Source organism: Lutra lutra, chromosome X (genome assembly GCF_902655055.1).
Source record: "Lutra lutra chromosome X, mLutLut1.2, whole genome shotgun sequence".
Classification (NCBI taxonomy): domain Eukaryota; kingdom Metazoa; phylum Chordata; class Mammalia; order Carnivora; family Mustelidae; genus Lutra; species Lutra lutra.
In genome coordinates this window covers 6,897,392-6,925,061 of record NC_062296.1, presented here as the reverse complement: position 1 = coordinate 6,925,061, position 27,670 = coordinate 6,897,392, and positions in this window count along the sequence as shown.

The window sequence follows — 27,670 nt, the reverse complement described above, 5'->3', positions numbered from 1 at the left end:
ATAGCACAGAAAGACTTGTTCTTATTTCAGTTAGGCAACTTTAGAAAAATGGATATGAGTCTCAGAAGAACTCAAAGGTATATTTTTCTAGGACCTTATGCTCTTGGGCATTACCTCTGAAAAAGCACCTAAAAGAGTCTTGCACAGGAATAAAGGGTGTGTAAAAATGGCATACTTGCACTCTAAGGAAAACATGCTTCTGTAAGTATCTAAACACTTTCAAGGCACCCACAGTGCCATTACATATGGTGCATGTGTTAGGTGCTACTTCATTCTTAGAGGTGTCAATCATTTTAAATTATGTGTGATAGCCACTCTCTGCAGTAGGGTACCACACAGTGTGTTTAGGGATGGCAGTCATGCCTAAACACCCACTCATGCACTTTTTTTTTTAAAGATTTTATTTATTTATTTGACAGAGAGAGAGCACAAGTAGGTAGACAGGCAGGCAGAGAGAGAGAGGAGAAAGCAGGCTCCCTGCCAAGCAGAGAGGCCGATGCGGGACTCGATCCCAGGACCCTGAGATCATGACCTGAGCCGAAGGCAGAGGCTTAACCCACTTAGCCACCCAGGCGCCCCCACTCATGCACTTTTTAAACAACCCCCTAGTGTTTTCAAGATGTGAGTGATCAGTGGAATTCGTACAAAGGACCTCTACAGCACCCATTCCACTGTCTTTCCTCATACTTCCCACCTGGGTGCTATTCATTCATGTTTTGGAGCTTTCTTATAGTGGTTTTTAGAACTGATTAATATTAAATTTTACTGTTAGGTTCTGTTGCTCATGGAAGAAATATTCTTGCATGCTTTATCCTGTTCCTTTTCCTATTGTTATACATAAAGCTTAAATAAGCAGTTTGTATTCCCCAGATGCATTAATTAAGCAGTAAGTATACTTTGTGTCTTCTACCTATGCTTAACTACCTATATAAGTCCCTCTATTGGAGTTACCTACCTCAACTTCTGAGAAACAGAATTATCAGAGAAAGCACACAGGATCCTGGAAGTAACTAATAAGAGAATAAACAGAAGGTGTTGATGTAGAAACAATAGAAATGCTTTTTCCTCCTCACACCCCAGGATGCAAAAAACCCATATTTCTTACTTGCAGTGATAAACAAGATGTAAAATATTCCTGACCTGAATGTCCTTATATTCTTTCAGCCCTTGGGTTTTCTGGATCCTTCTCTGGGAAAAGATTGTTTAGAACATGTTATTTCATTTCCTATAGCATTTCCATGTTACATGGTGCCTGAATTTCCCCAGAAAAATGGAGTCCAGACACCATAATATAGGTACACAGATATGGTGAATGGACACCAGATGCTGGGGTTTGAGTATTTAAGGGGGCAATGCCCTGCAAAAGGCCTTAGTATCTCCCTCTAGCTCCCAATCAAGGGCTATAGTGTGTTCATGGAAGTTGCAATCCTCCAGCATTTCTCATCCACTCTACAAACTCAGCTTAGTGTTTCAGACCCTAAATACCAGGCGCATATGGTGAGAGCTCAGAGGCACTGTTCCACCACTTAGCCAACTATCACATAGTGGAGGCTTTATTACAGGTACAGCATCTGAGAATACCAGATTTCTAATTTACTCCACCCCTGCTCAATCACTGGGTGAAAGTTCCAAATCAGGTGGGGCAAACTGAGGAGAACAAGATCATGGACAAGTACCTTATTGTGAAGCAGAAATGTCACTCTCAAAGATGTAGGCCACTGCTTTTGGTGCCAGATCCAGATTAGTGATTTGAATCTTTTAGTCACTCTGAGTGGCTAGCCTAAATAACAGAGAACATTACAGCTTTCTGTAAAGAACATGACTTTATCTGTAACAGAATATATGGAAGTTCAAACCTAATCACACTCTCAAAACCAATGTAAATTTTGGTGGTCAGTAAATAAAATGAGACTGTGGCACTCTGGGAGCAATAAGCTAAAATATAGCCCAGTTTGCTTATCAAAGAGGACAAGGGGAAGAGATAGCTAAGAAGAGCCCTTGTGGTATCTAAAGAAACCTCTTGTGGTATCTAAACAAACCTCAAAGACTTGCCTCAAAACTACCTGTGCAAAAGAATGTGAATTATTTAGATCAAACTCTGGAGCAATTTTTGTCTATAGCATTTTGAAAACTACATAACGATTTGCCTACAATCAGAAAGTCTAAAGGCTGGGTGTGATACAATGGAGGGAGATAGCTTGAAGAATGAGAAAACAAAAAGAGTCAGAGAGAACTCCACTAAAACCACTGTCTTTTCAGAATGACTGTGTGCATACCAAAGGCTGTGCCCTAATAGGAAAAACAGAAACTGCTTCATGATACAGAAAAAACTTCAATACAGTATTGCCAAGTCAATAGACAAATAAAAAGGCAAAAAACAACACCAACAACAAAACAGTTCCAGAGAAGGGGAATCATTAGCCAGAGCTGGTAAAATTAATTACTTAAAATGCCAGTTTTTAATAGAAATTATGAGATGAGACATGCAAGGGAAAGGAAAACATATCTTATACATTGGAGAAAAGCACACAAGAGAAACTTCCTGTGTAGAGGTTCCAAATATCATTTTAATAGATAAAGACTTTAAAATAAACATTATAAATATTTTCAAAAAGTAACCCTTATTTGAAAAATAAAGGAAGTTATGATGATGTATATATCAAGATGTACAATTCATCAAACATGTATATCTAAAATAGGTAGAAAAATTATAAGGAAAGAATATTCCAGAGTTTTGAAGCACAATATCTGAAAAAAAAAAATCAATAGAGGGGTTCAACAGTAGATTTGCATTAGCAAATGAATCAGTAACTTGAAAATAGGTTAATAATGATAAAACCTTAGGGAGAATAAAATGAATGCAGAAAAATGAGTAGAGTCTGAGAGAAAGGTGAAACATCAGAAGGCACAATAAAATATGCATAATAGAAATACCAGAATGAGGAGAAAGGAAATGAATCAGAAAAAAAAATCATGACTCTATGCAACAATAATGTGTTACAAATCCAAAGTAAGATAGATACAAAGAAATCAGTCACAGAAGTCATTATATTCAATCTTGGTGCTGGGGTAAAAGAGAAAGAGAAAGAGATAGAGGGACGGAGGGAGATGAAAGGGATGAAGGGAGAGGAGAGATTGAGAATGATGCAGTTTTTAAAGGGAATTTTGAAAGCTGCCATAAAAAAGCAACCGACTGCATACCAGGGAGCCTCAAGATCAACAGCTGACTTTTTGCCAGAAACCATAGGGATCAGAAGACAGTGGGATCACATTCAAAATGTGGAACAAAAATCTGTCCAAGATTCATATATGTCTAAGACTAAAAGAGCTTAGATATTACATTGAAAGCACAATATAAAAACTTAAAGTTAAGAGAATTAAACCAATAAACCACAGACTGAGAGAAAATATATGCAAATCACATTTCTGTCAAAAGAATCATAATCAGAATATATAATAAAATCTCAAAATTCCACAATAAAAAGAAAAAAACCAATAAAATGGGAAAATATCTCAACAGATACTTTACTATAGAAGATTATGTATGGCATAAGTACATAAAAAGATGCTCAATATAGCCACTCTATAAAGATATAAAAGTTTAAACCAAAATATGATAAATCTACAAACACTTTAGAACATTTAAAAAATTGTTAATTCTAAGTGTTGGTGATGATTTTGCAACTGTATCTCTCATAGAATCGCAAAATGATAAATTCTTTATGAAAAAGTTTTTTTTCAATTTCTTACCAGTATAAACATAAACTTTGCATAGACATAGCAATCCCACTCTAGCTATTTATACTATTAATAGTGAAATGAAACATGTCTTCACACGTATATCTGTATGTGAAAGTTTACAGTAGCTTTATTCATAATCACCAGCAACTGGAAATAACAGATTTACTTCACATTTAACTGTAATACTACTTGGCAATAAAAACAAAGAGAACATTGATTCACATAAAAACATGGATGAATTTTCAATGTCTTTGTTAAAGGGATCAGACCAAAAAGCAAAATACTGTAAAGCTGTACTTACATGATATTTTGGAAAAGACAAATGCTAAGGATGGAAAACAGAGCAGTGGTTACCAGGGGTTAAGTTGGGGTGGAGTTTTACTACAAGTGGCAGCATGAGGTAATTTGGGGGACAATGGACACTCTCTGAAAATTCAGGGAGGGTCTTGGGGCATGAGACTATTTATATATCAGTTATTTACAGACAAATCAACAATAATCAAATAACAAATGACTCAAAATTAAATAAGAAAACATAGAAAAATTCACATCCAAATCCCATATATGAAACATAAAAAAAAAAAGAAAACTGTCTCTAAAAACACAAATCTTGCCATTTACAGTGACCTGGACAGAACTAGAGGACATCATGCTAAAGCAATTAAGTCAGTCAGAGAAAGACAAATGTCATATGATTTCACTCATATTTGGAAATTAAGAAACAAAACAGATGAACATAGGGGAAGGGAAGGAAAAATAAAATAAGACAAAATCAGAAAGGAAGACAAACCATAAGAGATGCCGAACTCAAGGTAAAAAACTGAGGGTTGCTGGAGGAGAGATGGGTGGGGGAATGGGGTAATTAGGTGATGGGCATTAAGGAGGGTACTTGTTGGAATGAGCACTGGGTGTTATATGCAGCTAATGCACACCTGAACTCTACCTCTGAAACTAATAATACACTATATGTTAGCTAATTGATTTTCAATAAAAAAAAATAACAAGAAATAAATCAAAAGAAAATAAAATGAAAACCATAAAGTACTATGATCAGTATCAGTAGGCATTTGTAGAGTGGCCATGATGATAGGAGATAAGATGTCTGAAACTAAACTTTTACAAAGAATTGAAGCATGGCACTCTATATGGCTTGTTTGTATGGACAAAATACCCCAAAGGCCCATTTATACCTCAACTCTCTGATCAGAATTAAAGGAGGGAGGCACCAGGAGGCACTTACCTTACTTTGTGTAATACAAGGAAGTAAAATTCTTGTCTTGCTCTATAGACAACTCTCCAGCACAGAGGATAGCATCCAAGCACATGATAGCATCCAATCTCCTCTGCACAATTAAAAATGATACTTAACTTCTGAAAAGTAATGAAATGGGTTGCCCAGGTGGCTCAGTTGGTTAAGCTGCTACTTTGGCTCAGGTCATGATCCCAGGGTCCTGGGATAGAGTCCCACATTGGGATCCCTGCTCAGCAGACCGTTTCTCCCTCTTTCTCTCCCTACCCCCATTCTTGTGTTCTCTCTCAAATAAATAAATACATAAATAAATCAAAAATAAATAAAATCTTAAAAAAAATTTTTAAAGTAACAAAATAAAATTGCAGCAATGAGTAAAATTTAAAACCCTAAAAAATAGATAATTTACAGTGGATTCATAGGTATTTTTGAAAGAATGAAGGTCTTCTGGGCCCATGAAGAAAGAAAGAGCTTCAGTACTTGAGAATAAAAAAAACAAATTGAACTTCAGTAGGATAGAGAATGAAAGGAAGTGGGGAATTTAAGGAGGCCTAAAGGAGAAGCCTTAAAAATAGTGAGGGGAGTTGATAGGAAATAACAGGTTAAAGGATTTGAGATGGTGCAGGAAAAAGTTTCTATAAAAATGAAAAATATTGCACAGGCAGTGAGGAACACCAACTTTGGGAAAAGGGATATGAATCCCAGTAGAAACAATGAGAGGAGAGTTCATGAGATTGTCATTTCCTAGGTCTTACTTCTGAAAAGGTATCTAAGAGAGTTCCCTTGATGGAGGCCAGCACTAGGGGGTAGTAGGATGGTGAGGGTTGGAGGCAGACTTGCACTCTAAGAAAAGCATCCCTCTGCATGTAACTAAACAGTCCCAATGCACCCGTAGTACCATCATTTACGTTGTACATGTCATGTATTACTCCACTCACAGAGATGCCAATCACATTTAATTACACATGATTGCCACTCTCTGGAGTAGGGTACTACACAAAGAATTTTCAGGTTGATGGTCCTGCCTAAATATCCCCTCACGAATTTATGAAACAATCATGTGATGCTTTCAGGTTGTGAGTAGCTGCTGACATTTGTCCAAAGAAACTGTGCAGCACCCACCCTCTTTCTCATCTATCCCTCATAAGTGCTATCCTCTCACCTGCAGTAGGTGTTCCATGGCAGTTTTCAGAACTCAGAAACCTTAAGCCTTTTCCCCAGGTTCTCTCACTCATGGAAGATATATCCTTGCATGTCTTATCTTGCTCCTTTTCTCATTCTTTTTATTTTAAAAATTTTTAATTATTATTAACATATAATGTATTATTTGCCCCAGGGATACAGGTCTGTGACTCATCAGGCTTACACATTTCATAGCACTCACCATAGCACATACCCTCCCCAGTGTCCATAACCCAGCCACCCTTTCCCTATCCTTTTCCCATTCTTATAAAAAAGCATTCAAAAAGTGATTTATATTCCTCAGATCCAGATAAGCAGAAAATGCCCTCCATCCCACCAACTCCAGCCTTGTCATTCAAAGATCTGAGGCCCTCTACCTGAGTTACCTATCTCAATTCTAAAAGCAAAGAATAAGCAGTGAAAACACACAAGATCCTGAAAGCAAAGTGGGGACAATGATCAGTTATTGGTAGGATGGAGAGAGTAGAAATCTCTTTCCTTTCTCAGAGTCAGGAGTAAAAGTATTTTTTTTTACTTATCAAGAGTGATCTATAAGATAGAATGTTGGGGCCTAGGAAGGCCCTTATATTCCTCTCAGCACCTGATTTTTCTGAGCCCTAAACTGGAGTAATATCACTCTGAGCATGTTTTTGTATTTTCCTTTTTATATCTAAGAAACATGCTACTGGGATCCTGTGTTTCTCCCAGGCTACAGAGCCTGGGGCACTGAAATATGAGAAAACAAGTATGGTGAATATATTCCAGAGTCTGGGAACTGAGGGGATTTCTGATTCTGAACTGGTAAGAATTTTTTATATGATGTTGCTATTCTATATCTTAGATTCTGTCATTTTTTTATAAAAAAAATATTTATTTGAGAGAGAGAGCACAAGTAGGCAGAGCAGCAGGTAGAGGGAGAGGAGGAGCAGTCTCCCCACTTAGCAAAGGGCCCAATGCAGGGCTCCATCCCAGGACTCTGGGATCATGACCTGAGCGGAAGGCAGATGCTTAACTGAATGAGCCACCCAGGTGCCCTGGATTTTGTCACCTTTATACAATTTTCATATTTATATAAACTCACCGAAGTGTTCACTAATAAGCGGCACTATTGTATATAAAATGGAATATTAAATTATGTATATTAAAAATGGGCCCTTGGGGCGCCTGGGTGGCTCAGTGGGTTGGGCCGCTGCCTTCGGCTCAGGTCATGATCCCAGGTCCTGGGTTCGAGCCCCGCATCGGGCTTTCTGCTCGGCAGGGAGCCTACTTCCTCCTCTCTCTCTGCCTGCCTCTCTGCTTACTTGTGATTTCTCTCTGTCAAATAAATAAATAAAATCTTTAAAAAAAAAAAAATGGGCCCAAGAATATTGGAAGACAGTTCAGCTGAGAAGATTCTCAGTTTTAAATTGGAGCTTGTTCTACCACTTGACAATTAGGGGCTGAAAGGTCTTTTAAATTGTCAAGCAAGTTTGGGAAAGATCATGCTTAGTTTATAAGTTTTCATTGAAGTAATAATGAAGACTGAGATAAAGGAAATCATCTTGATGTCCAGAAGTCTTTTTTTTAAAGATTTTATTTATTTATTCGAGAGAGAGAGACAGAGAGAGCATAAGAGCAGAGAAGGTCAGAGGGAGAAGCAGACTCCCCGTGGAGCTGGGAGCCCAACATGGGACTCGATCCTGGGACTCCCGGATCATGACCTGAGCCGAAGGCAACGGTCCAACCAACTGAGCCACCCAGGTACCTCTTGAAGTCTTCCTTCTTTAATGGTAAAAATCTGTGACCTATATTCAAAGCTGCAGGAAGCTCCTCATTTTACCAAAAAAAAAAATGTCATTATTTCCAAGAAGACTTTTCTCAATATAATTAGCCCCCAGATTCCTCTTCGCAACTGAATGTCTTAAGGCCTACTGGATACTTTATGTCTCTCTTCTCATAGTAGAGAGAGTAAATACCCCGTTCACCCTGCAGATGTGATGAGCTCTCTATCAGAGAGTTTGACTGCAATGTTTTTCCAATTGAACCTTCCCTCTTATCACCATGTTGTCTTGTGCTAGGTCATTCTAAATTCAGTCCAGTGGCAATGCAGAAGCATCAACAAGCATCAACCATCATAGTCATATACTGGTTTTATATTGGCAGAGGATAGCAAGTTTGATTAATTCCTAGACAAACCTGTGCACATCTACTATCAGTTTAACAGGCAGCTCCTTCAAGACAAGAAAATGATGTCTCAGTCTCTGATCTGAATTCTTCATGGTCAAGGATAATCAGTACCAGCAAAAGCATAATTCTAAATGTCTTCAATTTCTTTTCTTTTTTTCTTTTTTTAGAAAATACATTCAATTTCTTACTGGTGATTTTTGGAAACCTCCCAGGGAAGAGAAAGCCCCTCTACATAAAGTATCATGGCAACAGCTACTTTTTAAAAAAATTTCCTTCAACTCCTATTCTCCCGTCTTGGGGATATATTATACAGCTTGACAGCCTCTTTGTGTGCTCCTTTTTCCTTTCCACTTCTCAAAGCAGAGTGACTCAATATTCCCATGAATTTGCATCACAAAATCCCTTGGAACAGAATGGAATTATGTGGGCTGGAGGTGGGTATGGACAGCAAGAAAACATCAACAGGAAAAACTGAGATTCCTTTTCATTGCCAAGGCAGGGGGGAATTCTTGGAGCATTGGGAGACTAGAGACTGATTCTATCCCTTACCTAATACAGAACTTTGCTCAAATAGTGCCTTCTCAGAAAAGCTTTCTTCGATCACTCTGTTTGAATTTGCCACATCTCATCCTTTCTGGACCCTCAATACTATTTACTGCTTTTCCCAAGGTACTCTGGGTTGTTGTGCACAGCTCACATTCTACTCATTTATTAATTATTATATATTTGTACTAATAGCATGTTAACTTGAAGATACTAAGTTCTGCTTTCCCTGCTGTCCTTCTATATTTACAGCACTTCACAGATGGACTGGCATACAGTATGTGCTTGGTGATTTTCCAGTTGAATAAATCACTGGATATTCCATCTAGTCTCATTTTCCAGGTCTGCATCCATTCTGGTGTTTTCAGATAACCTGTGTATATATGGGACTGTCTAGAACTATGTTGAAATTCTAACAAAGAGCCCACATAGGAACTCTGTTGCATCTATGAAGATGAGTGGAATTATATTGCTGAGTATAGAGAGCACCATGTTGACCAAGTCTTGGTATTGTCTAAATCAGGGAGTTTTTTACCTAGCAGGATTTAGGAAGGGCTACATCTCCAGTATAAGTCTCCATATCGTTGGCCATATCTCTTTGTACTAAAGGATAAGAGACCACTAAATGAGTCATTTGGGACAAATTTTCCTCAGTGACTTCAGCTGCCACAAAAGTTGTGTCTATTACACATTACTCAGAAAGGTGTGCACTTCATAATATAGTATATGTGAATAGCATCTTCCTAAATAGGGCACTGTACACAACATGGCTGAAGGTGTCTTCTCTGCCCAATTAGTCCTATACGAATGTAGCTCTTTTCATCTCTGCCCAATCCCCACTACCACAGCATGACATTCATTTTTTGCCGTAAGAACTTTGCATGCCCGCCCAACTGCTTTCCAACTTCCATCTCTCCCTGAGTAAGCTTCCTCTTACCTGCTCTATGTATTTTTGGATGGTTTCATGCCCAAAGAAGAATAAGCTTCTTCCTGGTTTTACTTTCTCATTTAGGCAATATTTTAATTCTCTCTAACCTGTTGGTTTTCAAGTTGTTAGGAACTAAGTATTGAAGAGATCTGCTTTACCTCAAAGTAAACCAAACCAAACCCAAACAAAATACTTACAAACTACCCCCCCCACCACCACTCTTTGGTATCCCCAAATTTCTTCATTTCAAATCCACATAATATTAGCAAAAACACTTGACACTCTTAAGATGGAAAGGGGAGATCAATCAAGAGGTGCAAATATTGATAGGGCAGAAAGTTCATTTCCTGTATCTCTTAAGAAGAAATTAACAATTCAACTTTTCATTGTTCAATTCAAAGAGAGAGATAAGCTTAATCCCAAAGATGTCCTCTTTCCTTCCTCTCAGCTCTAGATTATCTTGGCTCTCGGGTGGAAATCTGGTTGTCGACTGTATATTTTCCCACTTTTCCATTCTGTGCACCCAGCACTCTGACTTTCTGATGACCAACCGAACCTAACAGAAAACGAAAGACAGCTTGTAAAGGTGATAGGAGGCCATGTTATGCAAATCCAGCAGAAAGGAAAGAGGATTTGGAAACATACCTCTGGCTAATTTACTTGCCATAGAGAGGGAAAAAAGGACTAAGAAGAGACATCTAAACTGAACTTTCCCATGTGTTTTTTTTTTTCTTTCAATAGACTAAAAAGTAAATCAAGTTCCCATTTCACAAAATTGTTAGAATTTTCACATCTTCAATAAATATATCTGAGCTATCTGTGACCCACATATCTGGTCTGTGGTAAGTTTGTTTATGACCAAAGTCCCCATGGCCTCTTTCAGCTCCGACAGTCTTTTGAATGGTACTTACTTCTACCTCAGCCATGCCCTGTGGCTGATTATCACACTATAAGGAAGTGGAATAGGGCAGAGAGAATGCTTCCACCTAGAGAACAAAATAAAGACAGCTGCATGTCTTGTGTTTGTCTTTAGTAGGGAGAGTAAGAATTCAGAGAGGACTTTGAAATGGGCAGTTCTGTATTGAACTTGACTGCATAGTAAACTTGAGTGTTTTGGTTCTGCTAGAAATGTGGGAAGAAAGACAAAAGTAATATATTCCCAGGTTGCCAAGTCCCTGGGTAGATTGGTTCCCTTCTCTTTGTGAAATGAATAGCACTTACTCTGACCTCCCAACATCAACATTAATCTTAGACCTTTCTGAAATGTTGTCTGTAAGAATGAGACCATGTCTGTTATACCTCTCATTTGTGATTTCATATCTTTATGGTATGGTCAATGTATGAGGACATAAAATTCTCCTGAACATACATTCACGTTTTTTCTCTCACTCATGAAGTCCATTCCCTATCCCTTCCCTCTGTGCTCACTCACTCTTCCTCTCAAATGTTCCCTCTGCTGCCCTTAAGTGATTTGTTATTCAAATGTTGAATCACAGGGTTTATTATTTATAGATCTAAGTCTCTAAAATAATTATCTGAATATTTAAAACAGGTTCCTTTATACAATGGGTCCTTTGAAACAGGTTACTTACTTCAAGACCTAGTTTCAATCAAACTGAGACCATTTCTAAGGCATCTTGCTCCATGGCAAAATCCAAAAGCAATGCTCAGTGGTAATATTAACATATTAGGTCAAGGGCAGGGGAGAACAGTAGCAGAAGATGTAGCCATGTACTTCATTTAGGAGAACAAGTCAGATTCTTCCTCCTGTTTTCTATGCCCAGCTGTGATTAGTTAACAGGTTGCTTTGATCCTTTCACCACAGTACTTAGTTTTGGGACTTTATCATGGGCCAGAAAACACTGTCTATCCAAGAAAATTTCTCAAAATATCTCAACTTTTTCTCTTGAATTTATTGACATCAATGAAAGGGACTAAAGTTATATTCCAGTACAACATTTGCATATACCACCATCCCTTTCTATATACTTCTCTTACACACTGAAGTTTTTTCCCTGTAATGGCACTTGAGTCACCACACTGGAAACAAGATACCTTACAACAACTATCCCTGTCAGAGGTAGCTGAATCTAAGGGCTCAGAGAAGGCCCAAACACAAAACCATTCTCTAATCATTAATACTCAGGGTCAAATTAGAAGGGAGAAACAACACAGTAATTTGAATAAGAAGTATACAATATAATGAGTTATTAACTAAACCAGGAGATTAGAGTAATGAGGATTGGCTAGAACAAAGTAAAAAGAATTCTAAAGAATATAGTAATACCAGATACAGCATTATATAAAATTATACATAGTAGCCACTAACCCTTAGGCAACATCTGATCCATCTTATTGTTGGTGTCTGTTCAGTTTGTTGGTTATCTTTTCTCATTCATGCTATTATTTTCCTGGTTCTTGATACGACAAGGGATTTTCTATTAAATAAAAAATGAACACTTGGAATATTAGTTATATAATAAGACATCTTATCATATTTACATTTTTGTTGCTAGGAAAGCAGTTTTCTTTAGAAGACTGGGTGAGTATGTATGCTCAGCTTCCCACTGGGCCCTACTGACAACACACTATCAAAAGTGGGGCAGTGACTCACACTGCTTCTTTGTAGACATGTGGTAGGTAAAAGTACAACTTCCCTTATCTTAGCCCCACTGACATTATCCCAGAAAAAGTAGGGCACCAACTCACATGGCCTAATTACCTCCATGAGGGAATATAAAATTAGATTGCCATCACGCCTCACTTTCACTAAAGAGAAAGGAAGTGGTAACCAACTCACCCTATTTTGTTGCTGTTTTGTATCAGTGGAAGTTCAGCTTCACTGGGTCCCACTGCCTTAAAGAAAGGAGGAAAAGCAGAGTACCTTTTGTCTCTCTGCCTCTCTCCACCTCATTCTGTCTCTTTGATGTTAGGAGGGGGTAAAGACTCAGCTCTCCATTGGGCTCTTGATATTCTCCAGTTAAAGAGAACCAGAAATCCTTGGATAAATGGTTAGATCTAGTAATGTGGCAGGAAAATTACAAGATAAGTCTGGATCATCTTATAGTTCCAGAATGTTATGAAGTGTGAATAAAACAAAAACAATGGGGACATGTCAAGGGGACACAGGAGTCAACCTGAAAGAGCTCTCAATGGTCCAATCTGGAATAAGAGTAGCAGCAGAAAGAATGATGCAGTATTTGATTATAACTCAAAGTACAAAGCAAATACATGGATCCACATGGATATAAATAAATGATTAAATAAATAATTAAGGGAGAAGGTACAAATCTTCTTTATAGAGTAATTCCAGATAATACATGTATATAGCACCCCTCCAAGAGTTGGCAATTAATCCCCCTTTTTCTCTGTCCTTGCAATTTCTGAGTATGGGTTTTACTTAGGAACCACATTTCAATAAAAAAGTATGCAAAGGGAAAACATATTAACTTTTGAGTGGAGACATCTGGCAAACACTAACATAACCAAGTGATCAAGGCTGATATCATCAGTGATAATATTTATATGTCATAGACAACAAGATATGATGTGATGGAAAAGGCACTTCACCTTTGTGGCATTTTTTCTGAAACTCAATATCCTTAGTCTAATCTTGAGGAAAAAACAAACAGACCAATTCAAATTGAGGGGGCAGTCAAAAGAGTACCTTAATAATATTCCTCAATACTATGAAGGTCATAAAATAAGAAAAGACTGAGAAGTTGTCACCAATTGAAGGAGACAGTTTATAAAGACTACAATGTGATATGCTGGATTGGATACTGGGACAGAAAAAAGGATCTTAATGGCAAAAACTAGTAAAATCAGAAAAGTGTGAAGTTTAATTAATAGCAACATACTAATGTTAGCTTCTTAATTTTGAATAATGTATCACAGTGATATAAGCTGGTAACATTGAAAGAAAACTGAAACTGAATGAGGAGTATATGGGAACTCTTTAGTACCATTGTAACTTTTCTGTAAATCTAAAATTATTCCAAAATAAGACTCATTTAAAAATTAAGTGATATATTTTGATGTAAGATTATAAGACTCAATATTGTTTGGATACCAACTTTTTCCAATGTTGCTTATAGGTTAAAAGAAATGTTGAGTCAAATTTGTCAGCTGTTTTTTGTAGGAATTTACCAGTTGATTCTTAAGTTTATATGGAAATCAATCTAATTCATATGAAAACAAAATCTAGCCAGAACTATCTCATAAAACTATAACACACTTGTAGGTATCATACTATTCAATTTCAAGATTTACAATAAAGCTAAAGTTTTCAAGAAGAATACTGAGAAACTCATCAATGGAACAGCACAGAGAGTTTAGAAACAAACCCACAGTTATATGGCCAATTGATTTTGACAAAAGTGGGAAGGCAACATAATGGTTAAAAGAAAGTCTTTTCAGTAAATGTTGATGTAAGATCTGGCCATCTTCAGGGATACTATAAACCATGCCTGCTTGCAAGGATTGTCATGCACCTAAACATTAAAGTAAAGCAATAAAGCTTCTAAAAAATCTAGCCAAACATCACTGTGACTTTACAGTAGGTAAATGTTTCTTAATGCATAAAAACACTAAACCTAAAATAAAATATTGATTAAAAATCAATAAAAATGTTAAGAATTTTCATCAAATTGAATACTATGTTCATTAAAAGATATCATTAGGAGATAAATGGTCAGACTAAAGATTAGGATAAAACATTTTTAGCATATCAAGAATATATATAGCTTTGCATATATAAGTAACATGGCTGATAGATAATTTAAAGTAATGATCATAAGGATACTCACTGGACCTGAGAAGAGTGGAAGACATAAGTGAGACACTTAACACAGATATGAGGAATAACATAACATATAAAGGGCACAATAAACAAAATGAGAAAGGTGCTTGATGGAATTAATAGCAGGATGGAAGAAGTGACTGAGAAGCCAGAGTAATGGAAAGTAATCAAGATAAACAAAAAAGAGAAAAAAAGAATTATGCAAAGAATAGACTTGGGGAACTCTGTGATTCCATCAAATATAATAACATCTGTATTATAGGAGTCCCAGAAGAAAAAGAGAGAAAAAAGGGGCAAAACAATTATTTGAAGAATTAATACCTTAAAACTTGCCTAATCTGGGGAAAGAGAGAGATATCCAGATTCAGGAGGCACAGAGAACTCCCATCAATATCAACAAAAGCAGAGCCACACCAAGACATACTATAATTAAATTTACAAAATATAGTGATAAAGAAAAAAATTTAAAAACAACAAGACAAAAGAAAACAGTAAATTACAAGGGAAAACCCATAAAGCTAGCAGGGGATTTTTCAGCAGAAACTTTCAAAGCCAAAAGGAAGTGTCATGATATATTCAAAGTGCCTAGCATCCAAGAACACTCTATCCCACAAGGCTATCATTCAGAATAGAAGGACAGATAAAGAGTTTTTCCAAACTAATAAAAATAAAGGAGTTCATGACCCCCTAAATCAGTCCTGCAGGAAATATGAAAGGGGACTGAATGGAAAGGAGAGAACAAAAGTCACAGAATAAAGACAGGAAACACAAAAGTAATAGAAATGAAAATTTCTGTAAAAAAAAAAAAACAACTCTGTGAAGGAACACACAAAATAAAAGGTATAAAATATAAAAACATATATTTAAAAGGTGGGAAGGGATGGGGCGCCTGGGTGGCTCAGTGGGTTAAAGCCTCTGCCTTCGGCTCAGGTCATGATCTCAGGGTCCTGGGATCGAGCCCCACATCAGGCTCGCTGCTCAGCTGGGAGCCTGCTTTCCCCTCTCTCTCTCTGCCTACCTCTCTGCCTGCCTCTCTGCCTACTTGTGATCTCTCTGTCTGTCACATAAAAAAAAAATAATAATAAAATTAAATTTATAAAAAAAAATAAAAAAAATAAAAAAATAAAAGGTGGGAAGGGAGAGGAGTAAGGAATGGGTTCAAACATAAATAACCACCAATATAGACTGTTATATGCAGAAGAGGTGATGTATGAACCTAATGGTAACCGTATATAAAAAAAATAATAAATATGCAAAGAATAAAGAGAATGAAATCTAAACATATCACTAAAAAATCAGGAGACCATGAAAAGGAGAAAGACAAGAAAGGGCAGGAACAACCACAAAACAAAATGGCAAAAACAATGACAAAATGGCAATAAATACATATCTATTAATTACTTTGAGTGTAAATGGACTAAATGCTCCAATAAAAAGACATACAGTGACAGATTGGATTAAAAAACAATACCCATCTATATGCTGCCTACAAAAGACTCACTTCAGACCTAAACACACCTACAGATTGAAAGTAAGGAGACAGAGAAACTTTTAGCAAATAAGTTGATGTCAAAAGAAAGCCAGAGTAACAGTAGTTATATCAGACAAAGTAGAATTTAAAATCACAACTATAATAAGAAACAAAGGATGCTATATAATAATAAAGGGGATAACCAAACAAGAAGATATAACAATTGTAAATATTTTAAAAAGATTTATTTATTTATTTATTTATTTATTTGACACAGAAAGAGAGCACAAGTAGGCAGAGAGGCAGACAGAGAGAGAAGGGGAAGCAGGCTCCCTGCTGAGCAGAGAGCCAGATGCGGGGCTCGATCCCAGGACCCTGAGATCATGACCTGAGCCGAAGGCAGAGGCTTAACCAACTCAGCCACCCAGGCACCCACCAATTGTAAATATTTATGCACCCAACATAGCATTCAAATACATGAAACAGTTAATAACAAAAAGGAACTAATCAATAATAATACAATTATTAGGGGGACTAGTAGGGGACTTTTACACCTCACTTACATCAATGGACAGATCATTTAAACAGAAAATCAACAAGGAAATAATGGCTTTGAATGACACACTGGAACAGATGGGTTTTACAGATATATTCAGAACATCCTATCCTAAAACAGCAGAGGGCACATTTTTTTCAAGTGCACATGGAACATTCTCCAGAATAGATCACTTATTAGCCCACAAAACAAGCCTCAACTAATTCAAGAAGATCAGAGCCATACCACGCATCTTTTCTGACCACAACATTATGAAACTAGAAGTAAACCACAAGATAAAACCTGGAAAGACCACAAATATATGGAGGTTAAATAACACCTTACTAAACAATAAATGGGTCCAACAAGAAATAAAAGAAGAAATTAAAAAGTACATGGATAAAATGAAAATAAAAACATGATGATCCAAAACCTTCAGGATGCAACAAAAGGAGTCCTAAGAGGGAAGTTTATAGCAATACAAGCCTACCTCAAGAAGCAAGAAAAATCTCAAGGGTGTCTCAGTTAGTTAAGTATCTGACTCTTGGTTTGTTGCAGGTTGTCATCTCTTGGTTTGTTTCAGGTTGTTATCTCAGGGTTGCAAGATTGAGCCCTGAGTTGGCTCTGTGCTCAGCATGGAGTCTGCTTAAGACTCCCTCTCCCTCTTCCTTTGCCTACCCCCTGTGTTTGCTCTCTCTCTCTCTCTCTCCCTCTAAAATAAATAAATAAGTCTTTTTTTTTTTTTAAAGATTTTATTTATTTATTTGACAGAGAGAGATCACAAGTAGACGGAGAGGAAGGCAGAGAGAGAGAGAGAGAGGGAAGCAGGCTTCTTGCTGAGCAGAGAGCCCGATGTGGGACTCGATCCCAGGACCCTGAGATCATGACCTGAGCCGAAGGCAGCGGCTTAACCCACTGAGCCACCCAGGTGCCCCTAAAATAAATAAATAAGTCTTAAGAGAAGCAAGAAAAATCCAAAAAACCTAACCCCACACCTAAAGGAGCTAGAAAAGAACAACAATCAAAGTCTAATGCCAGAAGGTGGATGAAAATAATAAAGATTAGCGTAGAAATAAGTGATATAGAAACTAAAAAAATAATAGAATAGATCAATGAATCCAGGAACTGGTTCTCTGAAAAAAAAAATCAACAAAATTGATAACCCCCTAGCCAGACTTATCAAGGAAAAAAGAGAAAAGACTCAAATAAGAGAGAGGAGAAATAACAACCAACAACACAAAAATACAAACAGTTACAACAGAATACTATAAAAACTATATGCCAACAAATTAGACAATCTGGAAGAAATAGATTAAGTCCTAGAAATATATAAACTACCAAAACTGAAACAGAAAGAAATAGAAAACTCGAACAGACCAATCACCTGCAAAGAAACTGAATCAATAAAAACAAAACAAAACAAAACAAAACAAAACAAAACCTCCCAATAAACAAAAGTTCAGGACCACATGAAATCCAAACAGGCAAATTCTACCAAAAATTTAAAGAAAATTGAATACCTATACTTCTCAAATGATTTCAAAAAATGGAAAAGGAAGGAAAATTTCCAAATTCATTCTATGAAGTCAGCATTACCCTGACAACAAAACCAGACAAAGACAGTATTAAAAAAAGGGAACCATAGGCCAATATCCCTGCAAAAATACAAAAGTCCTCAAAATTCGACAGCATATTATAAAGAGTCACTCACCATGACCAAGGGGGATTTATTCCTGGATTGTAAGGGTGGTTCAATATTCACAAATCAATCAACATGATAAAACACATGAATAAGAGAAAGGATAAGAACCATATGATCATTTCAAAAGATGCAGAAAAAAACATTTAACAAAGTACAACATCAATTCATGATAAAAACACACAACAAAGCAGGTTGAAGGGAACATACCTCAACATAATAAAGGCCATATATAAAAACCCACAGCTAATATCATCCTTAACAGAGAAAAACTGAGAGGTTTTCCCTAAGGTCAGGAGTAAGACAAGGATGTCCATTCTCACCACTTTTATTCAACATAATACTGGAAGTTGTAGTCACAGCAATCAGACAACAGAAATAAAGGACATTCAAATCAGCAAGGAAGAAGTCAAATTTTCACTATTTGCAGATGACATGATACTATTATAATAGAATACTTGAAAACAGCCAAAAATGATACATGAATTCAGTACAATCCCATTTACAGCTGTACCAGAAATAATAAGATTCATAGGCATAAACCTAACCAAAGAGATGAAAGACGTATACCCTAAAAAATGAAAAACATTGATGAAAGAAATTGAAGAGGACATAAAGAAATGGAAAGACATTCAATGATTATGGATAGGAAGAACAAACATTCATAAGACGTCTACACTACCTAAAGCAGTCTACACATTTAATTCAATTCCTATCAAATGCTGCAAATACCAACAGCATTCTTCATAGAACTAGAAAAAAATTCTCAGATTTGTACAGAATCACAAAAGACCCTTAATAACCAAAGTCATCTTGAAAAAGAAAAGCAAAGTGGAGGTATCACAATTCTGGACTTCAAGCCATATTACAAGGTTGTAGTAATCAAAACAGTATGGTACTGGCACAAAAAATAGATACATAGATCAATGAAACAGAATAGAAAGCCCACAAATAAACCCACAAGTATATGAAACTTATTTAATCTTTGACAAAGCAGGAAAGAATATGCAATGAGGAACAGACAGTCTTTTCAACAGATGGTGTTGGGAAAATTGGACAGCAACGTGCAAAAGAAAGAAACTGGACCACTTTCTTATGCCATACACAAAAATAAATTAAAAATGGATTAAATATGTGAGACCTGAAACTGTAAAAATCCTAGAAGAGAACATAGGCAGTAACTCCTTTGATATTAGGCTTAGCAAATTTTTTTCTACATAAGTCTTCTGAGGCAAGGGAAATAAAAGCAAAAATAAACTATTAGGACTACATGAAAATAAAAAGCTTCTGCATAGTATAGGAAACAACTAACAAAATTAAAAGTCAACCTACAGAATGGGAGAAGATATCTGCAAATGACATATCCAGTAAAGGGGTAGTATCCAAAATATATAAAGAACTTACACAACTCAATACAAAAACCCTCAAATAATCCACCTAAAAATTGTGCAGAAGACATGAATAGATATTTCACCAAAGAATACATACAGATGGGTAACAGACACATGAAAAGATGCTCATCATCACTTACTGTTACGAACTGCAAATCAAAACTGTAATGAGATGTCACCTCACACCTGTCAGAATGGCTAAAATTAACACAAGAAACAACAAGTATTGCTGAGAATGTGGAGAAAAAGGAATACTCATGCACTGTTTAAGGGAATGCAAACTGGTGGAACCACTATGGAAGACAGTATGGAAGTTCCTCAAAAAGTTAAAAATAGGGCACCGGTGGTTCAGTGGGTTAATCCTCTGCCTTCAGCTCAGTTCATGATCTCAGGGTCCTGGGACAGAGTCCCGCATAGGGCTCTCTGCTCAGCAGGGAGCCTGCTTCCTCCTCTCTCTCTCTGCCTGCCTCTCTGCCTACTTGTGATCTCTCTCTGTCAAATAAATAAATAAAATCTTAAAAAAAGAAAAGAAACTCTTATTCTAACAACAACAAAAAAGTTAAAAATAAAGCTACCATATGTTCCAGCAATTGCACTACTCCGTATTTACCCAAAGCATACAAAAACACTGATTCAAGGAGATACATGCACCCCTATGTTTATAGCAGCATTATTCACAATTGCCAAGATATGGAGGCAGACTAAGTGTTCACTGATTGAAGAATGGAAAAAGAGGAGGTGATAGATAGATTGAGAGATTGACAGATTAATAGATCAATAGATAGATAATGGGATATTATTCAGCCATACAAAGAATGAAATCTTGCCACTTGCAACGACATGGATAGAGTTAGAAAGTATAATGCTAAGCAAAGTAAGTCAGTCAGAGAAAGACCAATACCATACGATTTCACTCATATCTGGTATTTAAGAAACAAAACAGAGGGAAAAGGAGAAAGAGAGAGAGAGAGAGATCAAGAAACAGACTCTTTACTATAGAGAACACACTGCCAGTTAGGAGAGGGGAGGTGGACGAGGGGGATAAATGAAATAGGTGATGGGGATTAAGGAGGGAACTTGTGATGAGACTGGGTGAAGTATGGAAGTGTTGAATCACTATATTGTGCACCTGAAATAATACAACACTGTGTATTAACTAAGTGGAATTAAGACAAAAACTTAAAAAGCCAAAAAGAATATATACAGCATTCTTATGACTAAAAAAAGGGAAGATAAATATATCAATGTAAAATAACCATATATTTGCATTGTTGCTTCACAAACATAAAAAACGTCAATAATGAGAGAAGATGCTCAAAACAGTCAATCCGCATGAAAATTCATATTAACTACAATATTTAGCATACATGCATTAGAATATCTAATATTAAACAGACTAGCAATGAGCAAGCAGCAGCAAGAATGTGAAACAACTGGAATACTTGTGGATTGTTGGTAGGAGTTTAAGTGGCTCAAAGATATTAGAGTATTATTTGGCAGTTTCCTCTAGTGTTAAATATTCACCTACCCTATAACCCAGCAATTCAATTCCTAAATATTTATTTATGTAAGAGAAATGAGCAGAAATCAGAATTGAATATAGAAGATATCATTTGAATTATAAGTAGTGGTTATCCACAATATATAAATACATTTTGTAGCACTTTTAAAGAGTCACAGCTTATATTTTTCTTTATTTGGCAATATTTTGCAAGGCTTTTCATTCAAAGGTAGGCAAAATGAAATATAATGCAATTACTTAGTAACTGTGATTAAGGGAAAGAGTCAATCTGCACATATTATGTAAAAGACATTTTCTGCAAGGGTGAGAAAGAGGATAAGGCACAGAGAATGTTGGTGAAGATTATCTGAAAAGTTGCCTCCATTTCCCAAGCTTTAGTTTCCAGTGTGCCTCCTCATGTGTATGTTCTCACAGTCTGGCTTTTGGTAAAAAGTGTCATTTAATTGCAGAATCATGTCACAAATATTTGAACAAGGTGAGCAGTGTATGATAATATTCCCCAAGGTTTAGAAATGGAACTTTCTTTTTTTAAAAGATTTTATTTATTTATTTGAGAGAGAGAGAACAAGTAAGAGAGAGCATGAGAGGGGAGAAGGTCAGAGGGAGAAGCAGACTCCCTGAGGAGCTGGTAGCCCGATGCAGGACTTGATCCTGGGACTGGATCCTGGGACTCCGGGATCATGACCTGAGCCCAAGGCAGTTGCTTAACCAACTGAACCACCCAGGTGCCCTGAAATGGAACTTTCTTATAAGCAAAATCTTTTAGAGTTCCCCAGCTAAGGTCTCTGAGACGTTGCCGGGCTTAACCCATCAAGTTACACCCCTGAGGTTCTTTTATCTACTGTAAAGTTTATCAGTGGTGAAGTCACTATAACCACTTTATTTGAAAAGGATTTGAAAGGCATAAATAACACAAAGGGAAAGAAAGGGTAAGATAATAGAAATGAACATGAGTGCTTTGATTAGAAACCACATTTCAAATAAGAATGCCAAATCATTGCATGCATTTTTAAATTTTTTTATTTTTAATGTTCTAAAAAGATGTGTCAATTGCTTAAGCTTAATCCAAGAGAATCTTATTTTATTTTTTACTTTTTTGTGCGATTATGACTGTGGAGAACCATTATATCAACTTATTATGCACATTCCACTATATCATAGGCCAAATAATTCTTTCTCTAGTTCTTTCATTCAACAACCATTGAGTGGGCCACTGAATGGCCAAAGAATGCTGTGGCTACTGTAAAAAGCTAAGGGAAATTCAGTCTCTGAGCAGCCTACCACCACCTGATTTATGAGATTATTATTCCCTAGCCTCTATAAGATATCTAGTTCTTATTCTGATTCAAATGACTTTGAACCTCTTTTTGTTTACCCTGCAATTCACTCTACTTTGATTTAGTGAGGAATTATATGATGATAAACAGGAATTTATCTTTTTAAGTCTATGGTATGTCAGTGGTAATTGCAGAAGTATATTAGTAGACCAACACAACTATTGAAATTATTCATTGTTAGAAATCAAGCTTTGATTTGTCCTTGAAGATTGAATTAATGTTCCTCATGCAGATATCATAATGACTGACAGTAAAGTATGGAATTGCAAGCTTCAGTTCAGAAATTACAGAAAGAGGAATTTGCTCTCCAAACCTGTCAATAAACTTTTATAAAAAGTCATTCCATAAAAAGATTTCTGGGATAGAAATGACAGATACCGACTCTAGCTAACTTAAGGATCTCATGAATTTTCATTTTAGTTACAAATGAACACCCGCTAACAAAAAGGACTAATTCATTAGCAAATTGCAAATCAGTGATTGCAATTGCAACAGTGGTACAAATTTTCATTTGCTTAATTCTGTTAAAAATATTTTTATAGATCAAGTCTTTTAACATCAATACCATATTTTCACCATTTTAACTTTGAAAGTGGTTACTTTAATTCTGAATTCCTACATAAAAGCCAAACTGAAATTCAAAAATGAAAACAAAATTATGAAGTGAAGGTATGCTGCAAATACATGAGTTGAGTGTATGCGTGTGTGTGTGTGAAGGGGATATAGTTAGACTTGAAAATGGTCTCATAATTTGTTTTTTTCAAATTTATATTTAATTTATCATTGGGAGTGTGTGAGATTATTTCATTTGGCATGTCGACAAACACTGTAATCTAAATATTTTATCTGAATGTATATTAGAAGAAACTAATAAAATATTTGGCTTTAGGGATATTATTTCTCAGAGGCCAAATACAAAAAATAATCCAATATAAAGGATATAAGAAGTAAATAATAGTAGAGATAAAATATGAATGGGCAAAATTGTGAATATGTTACACAGTCCCTGAAGTTTAGGATACAATGATTTAAATCACATTGCAAAAAAATATAAATGGAACACAAAAATAAGTAGCTTTGTATTTATATTTTGATATTTTTTTGCATTTAGCCACAAAATCAAGTTTCTTCCCTTGAGGTTATAGTAAATGAATTGTGAGAAAAATAATCTTTTTTAATGTAATTGGCATTATGTTTACACCATGCAATTGTTAACAAGTGACTACAAATGTTATATTGTGAGCATGAGAATAGAAAATCATGAACAAACTTAGTCAGATGTAGAGGAAAATACTATGAAAAATGGTTCACATAAGCTGTAGAAAGAAATGGCTGTGATGTTGCAACTTCTTACATCATAGTGTTGATATACAACCACCCAACATGAGGATTGAAATGGGTTATTTGATAACCCACTGGGAATGAAGATGAATATACTGAACTTTATTACATTAACTCACATGTCACTTTCCCTGATTATGTATTTCTATAGCCAGTCAGAGGTCAGGAGGTTTTACAGAACTCACTGAATTTGGATCATTAAGCTGGATTTTTAATTGTTGTATAATGAGCCAGAAATTATGCTGGGAATTGGTAAGGATGAAATGAAGGGACACATTCAGAATGAGAAATAAGACAAAACATGGCCTAGCATATTTGGCATGCAGTTATATTATCTACAGCTAATACGTAATGTAGACAGAGGGTTTTGGTAATTTCATTTGAAAATTGTTATAGCATCATCTAAATTTGATTTCATCTGTTCCTTAACCATGCACACTACATTGGCTAGAAACTTTTAGATCTATAAAAGACATCAGGATTTCCTGGCTCTTAAAACCTGTTATTTGATTATTAGAAGAATCAGAGTATCTTTTGGTTATTGATGACCTTAAGGAAAGCGGTTCTAGGGTAAAGAGTAGAAGTTTATTGCAGTATAATAAAAAGAGGAAAGGACGATATAGGATCAATGAGTGACTCCCAGAAGGGAAAAGGAAAGGTTATTTGGTAGTAGGTGAAAGGGAACACAGAGAATAGCATCTTTGGTTCATTTGTAGTTACCACCCATCATTTAAGAGAGCTCAGGAGAAACTCTGCAATACCAAACAGCATGATTTAAGAAATAATAGATTTTATTGGGGAAAAGGAAAAATTGCCAGAACTGAATCAACAAGAAATGAGAAGGCTCAAGTTTTTATTATTTCATTATTTCATTATCCCCCAGAAAGATGGGTCAGCATTTCAATCTCTTTGCCACATAGAATGAACTAAGTTAAAATAGAGAGATCTCCCATTGTTACCCCTTCATAGAGGCACATGTGAAAATGTGACTTTGCCAGACTCCTAGGCACAAGGCCCTCTGTTTTTAATTGCCAGCTTTATAGAGGAGCTAGGTAGGAACTCCAGAGGTCCAGAGGCAGAAGAACTCGAGCTCCTTGGGGTGATGCAATTTCTCTTTTCCAGTAAGCAATGAACATGGATGCAATCCCTCCAGTTGAGAAAAGAAATAGCCTGACGTCAGAGATAGTTTACTGTTCAGGTAAACAAGAATAAGCCACTAGATTTATTTTAAACTTACTAAAGCTTCCCTCCTCCTTCCCTTCCTTCCTTTCACATATGTGTTTGTGTATTCAATTTCGTTTTCAGTTCATTATTTGATTTCATTTTTGCTACACATAATAAAACTATTATTTGTATATTTGTTATGTATTATATAAAATTATATAATTATATTAATAAACTTATATATTTATTACCTATTATATAGCAACATATTATACATATTGTGATTTTGTATGTATATTTATATCAATTAATACTCCCTGCATCAAATTTTTTTTTTAAAGATTCTATTTATTTACTTGACAGACAGAGAACACAAGTAGGCAGAGAGGCAGGCAGAGAGAGAGGAAGGGAAGCAGGTTCCCCGCTGAGCAGAGAGCCCAATGCGGGGCTCGATCCCAGGACCCTGGGATCATGACCTGAGCCGAAGGCAGCGGCTTTAACCCACTGAGCCACCCAGGCGCCCCTCAAATCTTTTAATATATATCTCTCAATGATACAGGGCCTATATGGCTCTATTGGTACAGTCTACCAACCATTAAAGAAAGAGAATACCAATTGTACCTAATCTCTTAGAGAATATAGGAGGAAATCGCATCTTCAACTTATTTTTGAAGCCACCATTATCCTGGTTCTAAAACCAAACATGTGCCTCAGAAGAAAAGTAAATGATGAACTAATATTTCTCTTAAACATCAAAACAAATATCTTTAAAATCAATTTTTGAAGCAAACCACCCCAGTAATATATAAAAGGATAATACATTATAGCCCAATAAAGTTTGTTCCAGTAATACACAGCTAGTATAACATTCAGGTATGGATATAATTTACTTTATAAAAAAATAAATGAGAAAACCAGATAGTCATTTCAATTAAGACAGAAAAGTGTTCAGAAAAAAATAGCCCCTACTCATGATAAATTCCTCAGAAAACTATGAATAGCAGGGAAATTTATCCTGACAAAGGGCAACCACACAAAAAAAATTAAAAATCAACAACAATAAAAAATAGCAACATAGATATCAGAATGCTTTGTGGTAGAAAAACATGAATGTTCTCTCCCTGAACACTGGAGGCTCTGGCAAAAGTAATAAAGCAAAATATACAAATTTATTATTAAAGGCACACTGATGATGAAGGAGGAAGTAAAACTGCCTTAATTTGCAGATGGAATGATAGTCTATGTAGAAAATCCCAAGGAATTTAGCAAAAAGTTACTAGAACCAACAACTGAGTTTAGCAAGTTTAGGGGATGTAAAGAAAAATCACTTGTACTCTGTACTAGTAATGAACATTTGGAAAATGGGGGGAATGGCCACTTAAAATAATATACAAAAGTGAGCAATATTTAGGATATTTTAGCCACTATGCCTTATTCTAAATGAGGATATACTTTTATAATACCTTCTTCTATGAAATTAACCCACAAATTTTCTATTTTTACATTTGGGAAAAAAATATAAACTTATTTTGTTTACTTTATACCTTAGAAACATTGCCTTACATGCACTGTTTACTTTGTAAGCCTTATACCAGCCTCTAGTCAAAAGTGATAAACTTCTTTCAGTAGGATTCAATTCATCTAAAGTTATTGGCATTTATTAATATGTATAGGGGGACATAAAGCTTAGGCTAGTGTTTACTTGATTTTTGAACTCATGCATTCAAGAAAAATGGTAATTTAAATGCCGCTTTTATGACTTTTATATAAAATTAATATTTTGCAATTTGAAAGGAATCATAAAAATCATTATAGAGCTATATTTATATGATTATTTCAGACTTTAGATTAAATTGATTAAAGAACTTCAATCTATTAAATATTAATATTCTATGAGAGAAGTAATTGAAACAAAGTTACAACAGAACTTCTCAAAATAGTTATGTTGCAAAATAATCAAGATGTGTTTGCATAATTTCACCAATTTCTTTGCCACTAACATTTCAGTGGAAGGGCTACTTTCCACTGAAATGTTTAATAGCTGTACAATGTACAGCTCATGAGGGAAGGGACTTGATTTACTACTGTCGTACTTGTGGAGCCTACTATCACAATGCCTGCCAGAGAGTAGCAGTAAATAAAAATTCATTAATAAAGTAAATTTATAACAGTTTTCTTTGCATTTCACTGTTGAAGACTTCAAAAAAGCTAGAGAGCTCTGATCAAAAATAAAAAAAACTAAAGTAGTTTTCAAGAAAGAATTACAGTTTTTTTTTCATGTTCTGTTAGCCAACATATAGCACATCAAAAGTTTTTTTTTGTAGTGACAGTTTTTTAAACTATGGCCACTTATATTACATTGATAATAGTCATAAATAAAAATAATAAAATAGTAAGGTAAATGTGATGGATTAAAGTGGATTTTTATTGTAACAAGAATAAAGGAGAGGTATTTTTCCTTTTTCTGTGATGGGATTCAATGCTATAGTACACGTAAAGTGTCTATTATAATGTTTGATATGTAATATGGGCTCAATAAATTGTAGTCACTATAGAGACACATGTACAATAAGAAAATCAGAGATGCCGAGTCAAAGAAA